Raw genomic sequence first — 16,288 nt, forward strand, 5'->3', positions numbered from 1 at the left:
GCCTGCCCAGTCTTACTTTCTATTGTGGTGTGGATTTTGGATCCCACGGATTCAGGGATAAATGGCAAGATATCACAGAATGGCTCATTGTCCTCTGTGCCATGACCATGGAGGTACAGAGGCAGACCTGTGCTTGCAGATTTTGCCTGTGCATGAAGCCAGGGGTACTGTCTAGTTCTATTTTCATAGTCAGTTTTGTAGACCCTGACACCAAAGCTGGATTCCTAAAGCAGCAGATTTTTAAGGATACTTGAAACCTGAACGTGTATTTCACTCCAGATCTTGTGAGCAGAGTTTGCATTTATGATAAAGCAGATCTGCACTATAGGATCAGAAATCACGCTATAGCCTTCAACTGTCCTGTGCAAGCACCTTCTCTTTGCAGAATACAACCACCATGACTCTGACGCATCTCTGGAAGAGCTGGGCTGCAGGTCAGTGTGCTTTTGTTGGGCTCTGTGTGTTTGTTGGCTGTGCGGCAGCGCTGGCTGAGCGTTACAGGTGGGCTCAGCCACGTCGGGACCTTCCCTCAACATCAGGTGAACTGTGCTTCTGGACATCCCAAACTAACAGATCAATTCCTCAAGTTCTTTCAGGTGAGATTTCCAAGCAGGGAAATCAAAGGTACAAAATGAGACCTACAACAGCTCTTCTTAGGCTGTTATTCCTCCCCAGTAGTTCTTGACAAGATCTGCAAAATGACTTCATAAAACCTTTCCCTGAGGTGAGAGTATTCTTGCAACCTGGAGAAGCAGAAATCTCTACAAGAGCTCAGTAGGTCCTACAAGACGTTTTATGCCTGATTGAGTACTGCCACGAACAGTTAAGGAATATGAAAAAGCACCCATTCTTTAGGGTTTCATCCCGTGTCCAGCAAAGATACCATCAGGGATCCTACACCTGAACAATCCCTATGATTGCACGTTTAGATCTCCTGTGATTCCTCAGGGAGATAACAAGAGATAATAGCACACATCCCATGAAGTAACTGGTAGGGCTATCAAACTTCTCGTCTCACCACCTCTGCGACGCTGGGTCACAAATGCTTTTGTTGTATGCATGTAGAAGAACTAGCGTGTTGAAACCTGTTAGCACTACAATGACATTATTAGTGGTATTACTCTATTAACACCGCTACTGCTGCTAATATGCTAATGAGTCATATCATTAATAGATTAAGAATGAATTATGTACTGAGGTAATGTACGTTACACTTTGATTTCAAGTGAAGGTCATTTGCAGATGTCATGCATGCCTTACTGTGGGGATGTATTTCCCTGCTTAGGAACGCCGGTGCTAGAGAAACGTTTGGCATTGCTCCTGTTTTCCTAGAAGTTTTCCACAGAATTGCTGTTAGTTAAATGCTGCTACTTATTTTCCTCTTGTTTTTGTTAAAGAAATAGGAAAGGACCTCATTCTGTATTTTTGAGGCCCAGAATTTCCCATTAGTTTTGAAAGGAACAAGGAAGAAAAGAAAAAATACAGGGCCACAGCCCTCAGATGTGCTCTTTGAGGTAGTAGGTAAGAGACAGTGAAGGATGCCTCTTTCCGACTCCTGCAATTTCAGAGAAAATTCCCAGAGAAGCTCCTTTAGCATGCTAATATCCATAGTCTACCTACTGTGGCCTGGACAACGCTTCAGCAGGATGCGTCGCGCAAAGTAATATTCCTTAGTGTCAACAGAGCGATATTTGATTTATATTTGCGGGTTTGAAATTTGATGCTGTGATTTAATTTTTGGAGGAACTGTGTTCCCTTCCAGGGGAAATTCTTGTTTAAGAAAGAAAGAAAGAAAGGAAGGGGGTGGGGGAAGAAAAAAAGAAAAGAGCGAGAATCATAGAGGTTACGATAGTATTACGTTACCGATTGGATAAACTGACAAAACAGCCTACTGTGACTTGGAGAGTTTAATTTTGTACATTTTGGCAACTTCTTAAAGAAGAAAATGAGAGCAGTACTGTCAACAGGGCTTTTGATATTTCTCGGTGTTTATACTAGAGATGAAAGTGCATTCTGAATTAGGGTGGAAGGCAGCAGGCCAGATTCTGACTTTGGCGACAAGAGGTGATAAACGTTGCAGATCTACCCCCCTGTAGCAGCGGGTAGGAAATGGTTCTCCTGTTGCACAAGATGTTGTGAGATTTCAAGTTTTTTCCATTCCTCTTGAAAGACACAGGATCCATGAAGAGTTGTTTTTTTCTTATTACCGCAATAAACCAGTAGATAGCCAAGTCACTCGCTTGGCGTACGGGAGACCCAGCATCATGTTCCTGCTCTTTCTGGTTCAGCGTTCTGGCCTCTGGGCTGCAGAATTGGTCTCGCTGTTACCAGCGAATGTTTTATGCCTTACATCCAATATGAAAGACTCCTACAGGAAAGCAACATCCAAGAGTGGCCTCTTGCCTGGGGGTTAAGATATCCCTCTTGGATTTAGGAGATCCAAGTTCAACTCCCTGATCTCTATCAGGCCTTCAAATGCACGTCTTTTGCGCTCCAGCTGAAACCGTTGGCTGCTCTGGGCAGGTCTGTTTATGTGTGTTTTGAACCGAAGTTTCCTCCTGGACCAGAGAAGCCTTTTCCCAGTGGAAGTTTTGCTGAAGCTGATATGTATAAACAACCAAAAAAACATGTTGGGGGATGACAACAAACTAGCGGAACCAATTCTCTGAACAAATATGGATTAAGACATATGTTTGCCAGCGATTCAAATCAGTCTCTGTGCCGTTGTATCCTCTTGCTAAGATTCAATGGAAAGAGCTATAAATTGTGGTTATGATTAGCCAGCAAGAAAAGTATCTGTCAGGCAAGTTCTGCCACCCTTACTCATGTGCAGTATTTCATTTCACAGGTTGTCTCGGCTATTTTGCTGGACCGTCCCTGTAAGGCTGCTCTGCCCTGCTGCTCTCTGCCTCCAGCAGTGCTATTAAGGGAAGGAGGGAGTTGTGAATTCCCGCAGTCTTTGGTAAGGTACAACTTCCTTCCTTGCTCACAACTAATGAGAAAGGCTTCACCTCTTCTCCAAACCGTCTTGCCTGTTTATTTATAGAGGCCAGTATCCAGACAGTATGGGTAATGCTTCAAACCAGACTTGGACCTGCGATGTAGGCTGGTCCGGCTCAGCTGCACAGTAGAGTTTTTGTTGGGCGGAGGCATCTTAGTGTCCTGCTTGGGACGTAGTATCTTGCCTCTAAATAAATGGTCTGCCCTGCAGGGTAAGGTGATTCTCAACATGAGTGAGGCTGGTGGAACTGGGCTTATAAAAATATCTGAGCCGTGGAAGAAAATAACTGCTGTTTTCCAAGAAGATGCATTTTGCTATTTTAATTTCTGAAGGCTGTGATAAAATAAATGTTGTCTATGATGTAAAGCTGAAGGGTTGACCAGAACTTCCTTTGTGGTCGAGCTCTTTTTTTATTGATTGATTTTAAGTCCTCTAAATTTGTCAGGCTCACAAGTGCAGCGGTGACTTAAGTTATAAGAGAATGTTTGTGTCTTTAAGGAAAAATACAGCGACCCTTCCTCCCCCTTGCCCTTCTCAACCTTGCAAGGAAACCTACACTTGGCCAGAATATTTTTTCTCCCTCAGTGGAAAATGTTGATTAAATATTCAGAAAAAATAGCAAATAAAACCCCCAGGCTCCTAAATCCCAAGAATCTTTAATGGAAAACTGCTGAATATGCACATTGGCATTTTTTTGGTAGAAGCTCAAAACTTTAAGAGAAATGTCCTGAAAAAATCACTTTTTTGTTGATAAAAAGAGGTATTTTTTCAGGCATTTCTGTGCAAGCTGTTCTGCAGTTGAGTTGGTTGAGCAAAGCCATAGCCACGTGACTGTGTCGCTGAAAGGCACATGAGGGACTTTCCATACTAATTTTTTCTTCCTGAGCCAGAAATTGTTTTGTTTCAGCTTTTTTGGTCATTCTTCACATCAGGACAGACATCGGGGTTTGGGCTGGGGTCATTTGAGTGGTCAAGTCCAGTCCCGTCACACCGTACTGATGCTGCTGGTGTTGTCAGCCCCTCAGGGTCTGGCATCATCTCTGCACTTTTGGGGCACATCTTTGCTTAGCTGGTTTTACTGGGGTAAAATTCCTCCTCTTATTACTGGCATTCACTGCTTTACTGCTGACTCAGGTTTGTTCTACAAACAATGTGCAAGTGTTGCGTGTGAAGGTACAAAATACGAAATGACCAGGTGAGATGACCAGGTTATGGCAAGTCAGTGACCCAAACAGCAAAGCTCAGCTGAACTCTGTGAAATGAGGTCACAAAGTACTCAGGCCTCCAATAATATGAAAATTACTCCTTTTCCTTCAAAATCTGTGCCTAATTATGTAGCTAGCTTTGAATGTAGAAATATATGGAATCTGGATATATGAAGTGAATTTCAGAGATGAGAAAAGCAAGGAATATGAACATGGAAGAGCTTTGCAAATCCATGTAAACCTCGCACTGTTGCTCTTACTCCCTGGGCACGTTGGCTATTTCTCTCGTGCGTTCACTACTCAGTGGTTCTCAGGGTTTTCTGTGTTAGGGGTCTGATCCTTCTCCCATTTGTCTGGGTCTTGCTTCTGGTTGAAGATTTAGAAAAGAGCTGGATATTGGCAATCTGCAAGACTGGAAAGAGAAAAGGTGGAGCCAGGTTTGGCTATCAGTTGAGTTTATTTATACCATTTAGGACGTGGACTTTTCTCTTTGTTTTCCCTCGAGGAAAAGAGATAAAGAGAGTTAAAGGAGCTCCTGCGTATGATGGCACAGTCAGTCAGCAGTCGAATCAGCCATGTAGGTTGCCTGTGGGGGTATTTCTTCGTGTTGGCTCAGTTTAGCTGTTGCTGAGGTCAGTTTTTCCAGTGACGTCTATTATGGGAGCTGAGGTTGGCCATTCCTCATCCACATCCCAGTTGGCGAGGGGCCCTTACAATGGCCAGGAGTACAGCTCCAGAGTAAACGAGATGCTCACAAGGTAGTTTCCAGTGGTACTAGGGAAAACAGCTAACAAAAGGGGAAGAGATTTCTTTCCACAGACCTTTGTTTTAAAGGGTATTTTGGGGTGCGAGTTAACCTTTCCTTGGGTCTCTTGCCAGAAGGTGGGAACCTTTTTAAGTTGTCCTTTTTCTGAGAAGGGCTGAATCGTCCGCCCTAAAGCATCCCTTAATGCAATTAAAACCAGCAGTACTGCTTCTCCAACACTGGGGCCTCCGATACTGGGAGGGGAAGCGGTGGCTCTTCTTTGAAGTCCCACCTACGTGAACATCAGTGGCAGGACTTCAAAGGGAAGCTGCTATTTCCTGTTGGAGCTCAGCCTTGGTGCTCAGCACTGCTAACAAAGCAGTCGGACTGGTTGTAAAGGCACTGATCCAGCAGAGAACTTAAGCACATGCTTAAGTCCCTCAGGACTTAACCGCATGGTCTGCTGGGTTGGGACTCAGCTGGTCTGGAGAGTGGACTGATGGTCAGGGTTACCTCTTCCAGGTCAAATTTTCAAGGGGAAGAGACAACTTAGAAGGCCTTTCACAAATGGCTTGATGGATGCTGCAAAGCTGGGCTCAGCGTTGATAACCCTATGACTTGGGGCACCCGTGCAGCAGCAGGAGGCGGAAATACCACAAGCAATACTACTGAATTTAGCAAACAACCTGGAGACAGACATCAGGCTGCAGTAACTATCAGCACATGCTTGTAAGTCATGAATTCAGAGCTAGCCTAAATCAGCATTGTTGAGTTCACCTCAGAGGAGCTGGCCAGACGAGGATCTGGCCCAGTAAATAGAGTTGTGAAGGTGGGAGTCTATTTGCAAACAGGTAAGAAATGCTAAAGGCACAATCACTCAGCCCCACCTTTTGCTGAGTAATGTTTTATTTTAGCGTTAGTTCCTCTGCTGTCTGTGGAACTACTTGCAGACTAACGGATGGCAGAACTGGCATCTAATTTTCTAGCAAGCATTATTTAGGTAATTCGTGTAATTTGCACCAACTTATTCTCTCAGTTTTTGTCCTTAGGCTACAGACAGACCTGTGGTCGTGATCTGCAGCTGATGCACAGGCACCACAGTGCTAGCCCTGTTCTCAGAGTCATGTCATCCCCTCTTTGGTAGTAGTGCAGCATGAGAGCTTCTTCCTCATCACAACCTACACGAAGCCCCATCGTTGCCTCATGTGTAGCAATTAAAAGATGTCTGGGAGATGTTCCATGCTGACAGCATGGGTGTTTGCGATTGGAAAGGCTGCTCTTCTTTGTGGAACAGATGTACCAGATTGAACGTGGTACTTTTGTAGGCTGTGGGAAGAAACAGGTCACAGAGCCTGGGAAATCCCAGTAGTTTACAGGTACTGCTCCCTGAGGTCCTCTTGAACTTGGGATAGCACAGCCTGCAAACCCCATAGTGGACTACAGTTTTACCCCACCTTGCTGTTCTCCCTGTAGCGGAACCCATTGCCTCGTTGCTCCCATCCCAAGAAGGTGAACTGAGAGAACAGTTTATTTCCTGGAGATTGTCATCTGAGACAGACTGGAAACACCTTCATTTGGATTATGAAAATACCTATGAAACTGTTAGGACACCGGTTTTGGATTTGAATGGTCACCAGCAGACATCTGCCCAGGCATTCAGGTTCCTAGAATAACCTTCTGACATACCTTCCCTGTGCAGATGAGCACTCTGTAGTTAGTGCTGACCGAAGCAGCAAGACTTAACTCAATTCTGTGCTGACCTGCCCTGTTACGTGCCCGCAGTCCTGTGGCAGTGCCCAGAGAAAGTAAGGCCCCCATCCCTCCACTTCTTAGCTCAGATGTAGGATGCTAATGTTACTGCTAGCGCTGCACGATATGTCTTTGGCATACTCCCTGTGGGCTCAGGTTGGTGTCTCCACTCTGTGATTTTGTGTGAAGGTCTGGTTTGGCAGTGCGCGCACACAAAGACTAGATACGCTTTTCTTTGGATGGGTAGGTTGGATGGGGCAGTCGTTGGCAGACAGCAGCGTGCCTCATTGCTCGCACCTGAGTGCTCTGCAAGGGGGGTTTGTTCCTGAAAGTGAGTGTGGTCACTTCACGTGAGAGTGAAGCTGGTGATCTCGGGGACTTGAAAAAGTTCAAACTCAGCTTTTCTGCACCTTGAAAATTCACAAGAAGCAGCCGATGTGATTTCTTGGGGAGGAAGGCTTGCGTTGTGACTGAGGCATGGGAAAACTGTTCAGTTCTTGGTGCTGACACAGGTGGTGTCTCAGGTGGCCTTGAGCAGTTCATCTGGTCTCTTTTTTCTTTGCTCTCCCACCTGTAAATTAGGCTAATAACTCCTTACCCATCTGGCTATTAGCCAACAAGTTCTGCGGGTAAGGGGCACATCTCCTTGCGTGTTGTATAGCTACTAGGTTCGCTCTTGAGCAGGATTCTCCTGTAAAATGAATAAATAATATTAATAACCTATTGAGGCAGGATGGGTTTTTGGAAGGATTTCTTCCAAAGGCTCTTTGGATTCAAAGAAGGTGCATTTTGTTAATCTTCTTCATTTGTGTGGTTTTTACCCATGGGTTAGTACTGAAAGGGTTTTATCCGATTCAGGGTGTACATGCAAATATTTCTATTTGAATAATACTGGAGAATAAATTTAGAAATGTTTAAAGAGGGTATGAATACCTCAATCTGCTAGGTGGAAAAATTACTACTTCTTGTGGGTAACCCAACCTGTTTAAGTTGCTAAAAACATACCTGACTTAAAAAAAAGAGAAGAAGAAATAGCTGAAAAGAGAGCTTTTTAAAAAAACAACTCGCTTCAGATTTCTAGTTTAATATTTCAGTATGCAACAGTATTTTCATAACTGCAGCTTTTTTGGGCAGAGGTGGGGGAAATTAGAATATATTAAAGAACTCTGGAAACCACTTTCTATTTGTAAAACATGTTGTGTGTGTATCATAACACCTACAGTACTTGTAGCTCTGCCAGATTGTGCATCGACTGCCAGAATTTTTCTTGCTAAATGACATTATACTACTTTGTGGGTATTGAAAACAAATATTTTGAGGGGAGGGAGCATTCGCATCCACAAAACCTCCATCGTGCTTGCAATATTCAGTCATAGCATTTTATTTGAAGGCTGCTGCGTTTTTCAGCTGCTCACCATAAGTCAAAGGATAGGTTTGATGACTGTTTGCGTACTCTCCAACTGTTCATTGGTATGTATTTTTTGCAATATAGCAGCCCCTAGGGGCTCTGAAGGAGATGAGGACCTTAGGATGCTGGGCACCGTACGAACATGTAGTAGAGGACAGTAGTGGAAGTTGAGAAATATGGTGGTTATCTGCAGAAGTGCAGCGCGAGAGTAGTTTTTCTGCCACAAGGCGGTGTTGGGAGGGCTGTGAGGTTGCCCGTCTGGGTGGATGGAGCACGGTGGACAGCGCTGGCACGAGGTATGATGGGTTGAAGCCGTGGGGCAGTGCAACGAGGATTACTGGTATAGCATCTGGTGCCTGGTACTGGAAATGAAGGAGATGGGGGAGATGCTTTGCTGGCTGGGCACCCACCGTCGCTGCTGAATAGGTTATGCAGAGGCTACAGCCTTGCTCTGAGATGCAGATGCACTGCAGATATCTCGAACCAGCTGAGGTTACCAATTAACCCAGGGTCTCCCACAGGCTTGTGGGTTTTGAGGGTGACACAGAGGCATTCCCTTGCCAACATGAGATCGGTCCTGACAGATCCCACTGTAAAAGCCTCCAGAAAACGAGCAAGGAAGGAGAAAACAGGATTAGAGGCTGCTGAGGTCTCCTTGGTTCAGCCGCTGGAACAGCCTTTGCTGAGCTGTTGCTGCTGCTTATGAAGTAAAGCTGCCTTAAGAGTGCTGTAAGTTACACGCAGGGTTATGCCCCAACCGCAGCCCGGTGCAGAGCTGTTCCTGTGCCAGGGCCCGAGAGGAGCACGGAGCGTTGCCCAATGCCCGTAGTGCCCTGATGGCATCAGCACATTGCAAGCTGCGTTTGCCAAGCACAGAAGTGGAGACATTTGCTGACATTTTATATTGTTTCAGTGGCACTCCTGTTTTTGTTTGGCATAAAAGCTGCGATTAACATGTAAGCTAATTAGTAGTTAGTTATTAATATCTAGTTGCTTTTTAATCATAACAGACAGTTGTGACCAGTTTTCACAGGTATAAAGAACTAGTGTCCTGCTGAAAACTGTAACATGCTTTAATCCACAGCTGAGCAATTTTCTGTGACGGGAGAGACCTGTTGGTTTTTAGAATTTGTTATTAGAGATGGATAATTAAAATAGAAAGGAAATGGGAAGATGTTTTGGAGACTGTTAGGAAAAAATCTGCAGGAATAGACTCTTCTGCTTTTTTTACTCTCCTTCTAGAAATGATACTATCTGGGACGGATGGGGTTGCTCCAGAGGCTTCAGGGCACATTAAAGGGTAATAAGAAGGGCATGGGGTGAGAAAAAGGTTCCTGCTGGGTTAAAGAGAGACACATGATAGCTCATCTGGGAGCAGAGAGTCAGGTTTAATAATGTCCTTGCTAAACGCAGTTAATAATTGAGGTCAGGGCCCTGGGTGAGGGTAATAAGGGGATAGTCTCCCATGTGCGGAGTGATGGGGTAAGGACAAGCTGTTCAGAGTACAGGAGTGATGCTGATAGTAGGCACACAGCAGAGCTAGGCTGCGTCACTTGGGACCATGATGGCAGCAGGTAGTTCGCAAAACACTGCTTTTTGTGTGTGTGTGTCTTTTCTTTCAAAATGCCTGATAATTGCATCACTTGCAGAATAGAAGAGCAGCACAGAAGCAAGTGTGCTGGCTTAGCACAGTCCAAATGCTAACTGATCAGCTAGTAGGGATCTGGTTAAGACAACAGGCTTCTCCTGCTCCATCTTGCTGATGTGCTGATGTATAGCTGGAATTAGAAACTAAAGAGTTATAAATGTTTTCATCAGAAGGGTTGGGTTTAGGTATCTGAGGGTCATTACACATGTCAGAGTCCCTCCCAAAGCCCGGTATAGTCATCCTCAGAGAGCTCTGCTGAAGGCAGGATTAAGTTTTCCTTGTTGTACAGATAGCAAATCGAACTATCAAATACCCAAGAGACTTGGTTAAAGTTGTACAGGGAATCTCTGTCAAAATAGAGTTTGGATTTTACTCTAAGCCCTGGTGCAGGCCAGTTCCCCTACGGCGTTTGTGCTCACATGGGCTGTGTTACCACTGACATGGGTGTATTCTCACAAAAATGCTGGGAGAAGAGTTCATACCTACTACAAGAGGCAAAATGCGTGATGATCATGTTCAAGACACCATTTTTTTGGTTCACAAATGAAACTGAACTGTTTAGAGTAGAACAAGTGTTACTTTCTCATGACATCTAGTTGTCATCAGTCTCAGAAGCCCAAACCACCTCTGTATCAAGGAGATGGTGAAGAATAGCCTTTGTGTGTGAAAAACACGAACTTATTTAATGTGTTGCTCGCTTCTTGGCCGGTACTTCGTGGCCCTGATCCTGCCACAAGTTGCAAGTGGAAGAATGCCCATAGGTTTTGGTGGGGCCATGGGTTGCGTGCTGCAAGCCTGGTGCTTTCTCTGCTGCAGGATTTGAGCTACAGCTTTCTGGGAGGAGGCACGCGTCATTCCTGGCGCAGCAGGGGAAAGCGAGCGCAACCCATCGCAGTTTCTTCCAGCTCATGGCAAAGTTGGAGGGAGGATGGGAAAAAAACGCTCTGTGATTACAAGTCATGTATGTGCTTTGGCAGAGAGAACACAGGGTAATTGTGGGCCAGAATTTTGCCATTAAGTGGTAAATCCTTGAAAACCGTAATTCTGCAGACTTTAGGCAAGGGAAAAGCATGTTTCTCAGGTTTGCACTGAGAGCTAGGAGGAATGGGAACATGTTGTTGGGGGGAAAGTGAGGCATTGCAGTTCTGTGTAGATCTAGGTTCAGCTCCAGACACTTCCACGGTTTCTGTTGCATCTTGTCCCCCCGTGCACTTCATCAGCCTTTATTGCCTTTCCCATTACACAGGATGTAGGAAACTACCTCTGCCTAGTTAAAAGGTCCGGGAAAAGGACACCTTCTTCCCACTCAATACATTGCCTAGCACAGCATCGATACATTGCCTAGCACAGGGAGGGTCCTGTGACCCGCAGGGACTTCTGTGCCAGCAATTAATAATAAATCACAAATATCATACAAGTTCTCTGACGGACCCTTCCTTCCTTCCACAGGCTTGTACTCAAGGTATGGGGTAAGAAAAACAAAAAAGGAAAGAAACAGCTTACTTAAATGGCCAGATTGCATTAGTTTGGCAGTCTTTGCTTGAAAAGGCCTGGTAGCACATGAAAAATTAATCAGCATGTGAAGGACTGGAACATTAGTGCAAGATCTAGTAGACTGACGAAGGTCTGAAAATACTGCATGAATAAGTCATTCATAGCTTATCTTCCCAGTAACCATTTCCTCAGCGATAGCTGCTTTTTAGAAAGCATTAAAATGAACATGGCATGGACTTAAATTTTAAGATAAATCCGAGTCACATTTTGGCTGTCCATGAGGTTGAGTGGCAGAGGGGGGATGGCAGGAAACGAGCCATTTCTGTGCGCTCTTTGTGCAGGGACGTGTGCTGGGCAGGTCCCCAGGGTCAGCAGTGCCCAAAGGGGCATCTTTTAAGGGATGCAGCTATATACAGTTCCTCTCACACCTAAACGCTGCAGTCGTCCTGCGACAGTAAAATACTTGACATAGCTTGCGGCTAGCTGGACCTTCCAAGTCCCCGCTCCCGAGCGTGGGTCCCGTTCCAAAAAATAGTATGCCGTCTGCAGAAAAATATTATACCATGAGGCATAACTTAATCTTAATTGCTGTGTTTCCTCACTTTTTAGGCTTGGCTTTGTCGCTGCCGTAATGTTCTTTTAATGTTGTTATTGTTTCTTACATGCATTAAGTGTTTTACAAATGATGGATGGCCAGGTCTCTCTGATGTTTGGTTGCAACAGCTCAGTTATGTGTACTGCTAAAATGTTAGCCAAAGGAGACGATTAAGAGGCTGTGTGTACAACTAAGATGGATGTGGGGCTTCTGATCCTCTGGCTGGGTGTTGTCTGTCCTCACAGGTATTACCAGCCCAGATTACACGGTTGTACCCCTGCTATAACTTCTGCGTTACTCCACTGCTCCCAGAGGAGAATCCGTCCCTGCCTAGTGGTGGCGAGTGCTCCCAAAATCACAGAGTCCCAATTGTCCTCCCTGTGCGATTCATTTGCCACATGTTTAAAAATGAATGTAGCTGTGTGAATAAGAGGAAAAGTTCAGGCAGAGGAATAATTTATAATTCCCAATAATATTGCTTCTAGCTACTGCTCTATAGTGCCAGTTCCTGCCCAATGTGGTTTAAGCAGCTAACAGCTATAAAAGTTTGTTGACCCGAGAGGCTTAGTATCAACCATAGGTACAGTCAAAGTCAATATGGAGGCTGAAAATCCAGTGCTAATAGAAAAATAGAAGTCAATATTTAGGATGTGAGTCAGGAACTTAAAATAGGAAAGTGAAACAGATGAGGGCTGTAGCTGCAAGAGTGCTGGAGGTGAAATGTTTAGATCCAAGGACCACTGCTGATTACTATCTTCCCCTCTAACAAGGTTGCTCATTCTGCTTCAGAAATTCATTTCCAGTGGCCAGGCCACCTCCCTGACCTATATTCCTCAGACTGCCATTACGTCAGAGCCTGCCTATTTGGGGTTATAAGTGAAATCCTCTGTATTCTAGGTGAAATCCACAGGTAATTATATGTGGGGCAAATATGGGCTGGGGCACGGAGAGGCCAGGAGAAGAGTTTTGGCTTAGCTCTGTTTATACTGGAAAATCCCCTTTCTAAGACTGTACTGTTAAGTCTTGGAGAGGAGGGTAGGGGGCACAGGGGAACTCCCCCCGTACGAGGCGGTAGCTGCCGGGAACAGGGATTTCACAGTTTGGCTCTTCCAGCGAAGCATCAGGCGGAAAAGGAACCAGCCGTAAGTGGGGGTTTTCGTACTGGAGAGGGGCACGAGGAACTGAGAGCTCTTACCCACAAATGAAAATTATGTGGCCTTATTTACATGATGAGGGATGGGGAGCAATGCCCGAGCAATGCTGCTGATGAATTATATGCCCTTCAGTGAGGCGGTATTTTAATTTACACATCCTTTCCTCAGTTTGGTTGCAGTGGACCAGATCTCCAGCAGATGTGAGTCTGTCCGGCTCCATTGGAGTCAGTGGAGCCTCCTTACTCCAGCTAGGGACCACATCTTCGGGTATTTAAAGAAATTGCTGTCTTCTAGGTTCTCCCATTGCACTCCCTTTCCATAGCGAGACTTGGTACCTAAGAAGGTTTCTCAGGAGCCACGCTGACGTTATTTTGCCACTGTAGGAGGACCCCATCATATCCTCCTCTGGCACATGTGATGACATTCCTTTGTTTTGGCTTTGATGTCATAACATTGTTTTCACAGACTTGCCCTGATAGTGTTGTGACAAGGTCAAGTCCCATTCAATTCAAGAGGAAAGTATTAATACCAGGGTGAAAACCCCTGGTATTAATTAAGTCTTGAACAGTAACTTCAGGCATATGCTGCTGTCTTTGTTTCTTGCATGTAAAGAGTTTCAGCCAACACAATTGGTTCATGGTGCAATGCTAGCTTCGATTTAAAAAAAAGGCATGTACTCTAATGAATGATTGCTGGACAGGAAGGAATCGGATTCAAAATCTGAACTGGCCTCAAAAGTAACACCAGAAGCAGGAGGGAGATACGTCTGACAAACTGTGTGGCAGTACGACACAGCTGACTGGGAAAATCTGTTATCGAAACTATTTTTGGGGGGTAAAGTAAGGTTTGTTTCAACTAAACTACCTCGTGTCTCTATATAAATTTGAGCTTTTTATTTTAAAATGCAAATGCCCCAAACCTCAAATATTTAAGCTGAAACAGTTTGATTGTAATACGGTTCCTGTTTCATGCAATCCCATGTGACTATTGTGAACTGCAACAGGTTTTAATTTAATGTAATTGCAGCCGTCTATAATTTGCTAGCATTATTGTAATATCAATAGTGTTTGTTATTTTTTCTGACCAAGTGCTCAGGCAATATGGCATGTCAGCACACCTGAAAATATATGCATTGGGTTATGCAATGCCTGGTAGCTATTTAACTTAGTATTTCAGGTGTGGAAACTGAGGCACATTGCAAGGAATGGTTTGCCCGTGGTCCTAAATGCAACCTGTCGTAGACTCGGTGCGTAACTGGATCCCAGTCTGATGGGATGTTTCCCTGAACTAGAAAAAGTCCAGTCATCTCATATTCCCCTTTGCTGCAGCCTTACTTTTGCTAAGGAAGAAACAAACGGATCTCTCTTTGTCTCACCTTGGGGACCAATATTAAAATGGATACGGCACCTTTCAGCCAAGCTTCTTCAGCTGGAGAGTTCTCGGAGATAAGGTATCCATTAGAGATACAATATCTATCTATAAGGGTATATGTAGAGGGTTCTCTTAAGGCTGTCAGAAATCCAGAGTTTCTGATTCTCAAGAAACCAAAAGAAACTACATTTTCTTTCCTTTCTTAACCTCAGGTAAAGCAGCAGCTCTTGGATCTGGCCGCTGCTCAGTTTGCCTTCTGTAGCAATTCTGCTGAGGCTGTGCTTCAATGCCTTTCTGCCTCTGAGGGAAAAGTCAATGTACTCCTGGTCCCCCCACTGCCCTGCGGCTTCTTGCTCCATCCAGCAACTTGGTGGCCTTTCGCTGGTGTTGCCACTGGTATGGACTGGGTGGTGGGAACTTGCTGCTGATCCCAGCACACCGTGGAGCTGCAGGAACCTTCCGCTATTTCCCTGCTGGGGCACAAGGCAGAGGATGCCCACTTCAGGGTCACATCATCTGCTGCTTCCAGGTACGCCAGCAATACAGGCAGGGCTCTTTCTAAGTCCTTGCTTTGCCTTTGATAGGGCAAAAGTGAATTGAATGCAGGATATTTCAGATGAAACTTTTTGAGGCTCCATGAACCATCGTGTCTGATGGGACTGTTTCCACAGAAACAGCCTTTTAACTGGGAGCACTTTTCATCATCATACCTCTGGGGTAGTCCCATGGTTTCAGAATGGACAAGCCATGAGTCACTTGTAAACAAAACTGCAAACAAGGTTTTGTTTGCAGACCGTTGTATAAAGCATTGGGTATGTGTCAAAGGCTTTGAAGATTTTGTTTTAAATATAGTTGGGTATTGTAAAACGTTCTTGTTACAATATATAGATTTCCTATCATCTAGACACAAATTCAGCAGTACAGATTTTAGAGGGACGGAATGTCCTAAATTGACCTAAAATTGTTTTACTCTGCATAAACATGTCATGATTTTTAAAGAACTTAGGCTCTTTCATGGAAAGAAACTTGGAATTTCTCCCCTCGGACAGTACAAAGCTTTCCATTGTGAGCTCTGATGAGTCAGGAAATATCGGATCTTAAATTTATCACCCGTGCAAGACTGAATATTGCATATTCTGTTGCTCAAAAGATTGTAATTTTGCGGAGGTGTTACCTACTGAGGAACAAAGTTTGAATCACTGTCGTCTGGGCACACGTCTGAAGATATGTCTCCAAGGATGTCCCAAGAAGGAATATTGACGTCTGTTTCCCTACTCTCTTTGCCATAAAGAGGATGAAAAATGTCTTGACAAGTGGACGTGAAGAACTTTGCAAGACTGGTCTAAAAGTGAGTCACAAGACAAAACAACAGCTCCTTTATTGAACCCATGACTGCTCAAAGTAGAAGAAGACAACGTTCTTCCCTGCCATCCCAATGCAAAGAAACGTGTGCCTGGACGTGTTAAAACACCAGCTGTATTTCCCAGATCTTCCTACAAAACTGATCGTCATAAAGGGAAGAGAAAAAAATTAGGAAGTAAAATAAAATACCGCTTGCTAAGAGGCTATTTGACACACACCAAAATAATTAAAGTGAGAGGAAAAGAGCCTTCACAGCATTGCATGCCCCTGGGGAAAGCTGGAAAAAACAAAGCGCGGTCTCCTGGGCTGACCTGCTGCAGGTACATTTGACCCTTTTGCCCAAGCTGTATTTCATTAGTATATCTCAAGGAGGATGGGCTGTTAAATGATTCAAGCTGGGTAAGATTTGCTGCAATGGAAAACTTGTATGCCTCTGTGTCTCTCTAGTTGAAAAAACATTTGCGAAAATAGATTAGCAAATCATTGTTGCAAACTGGACTGTTAACCTAAGAGTAGAAAACACAAGGGGATTTGAAACTGCATTTTAATTTGTCAC

The 16,288-nt window shown here is 44.5% G+C and overlaps 1 protein-coding gene across 1 annotated transcript in view; it reads left to right on the plus strand.

Moving 5' to 3' along the window:
• The first annotated feature begins 2,938 nt into the window (after positions 1-2,938).
• BMP2 (bone morphogenetic protein 2) overlaps positions 2,939-16,288 on the plus strand; it is a 33,918-nt gene continuing 20,568 nt past the window's right edge. Inside the window, exon 1 of the mRNA XM_063330934.1 lies at positions 2,939-2,962. The gene's annotated coding sequence lies outside the window, so the exon portion shown is untranslated. The remainder of the gene's footprint in view (positions 2,963-16,288) is intronic.

This window comes from Chroicocephalus ridibundus, chromosome 3 (assembly GCF_963924245.1).
Source record: "Chroicocephalus ridibundus chromosome 3, bChrRid1.1, whole genome shotgun sequence".
Classification (NCBI taxonomy): Eukaryota; Metazoa; Chordata; class Aves; order Charadriiformes; family Laridae; genus Chroicocephalus; species Chroicocephalus ridibundus.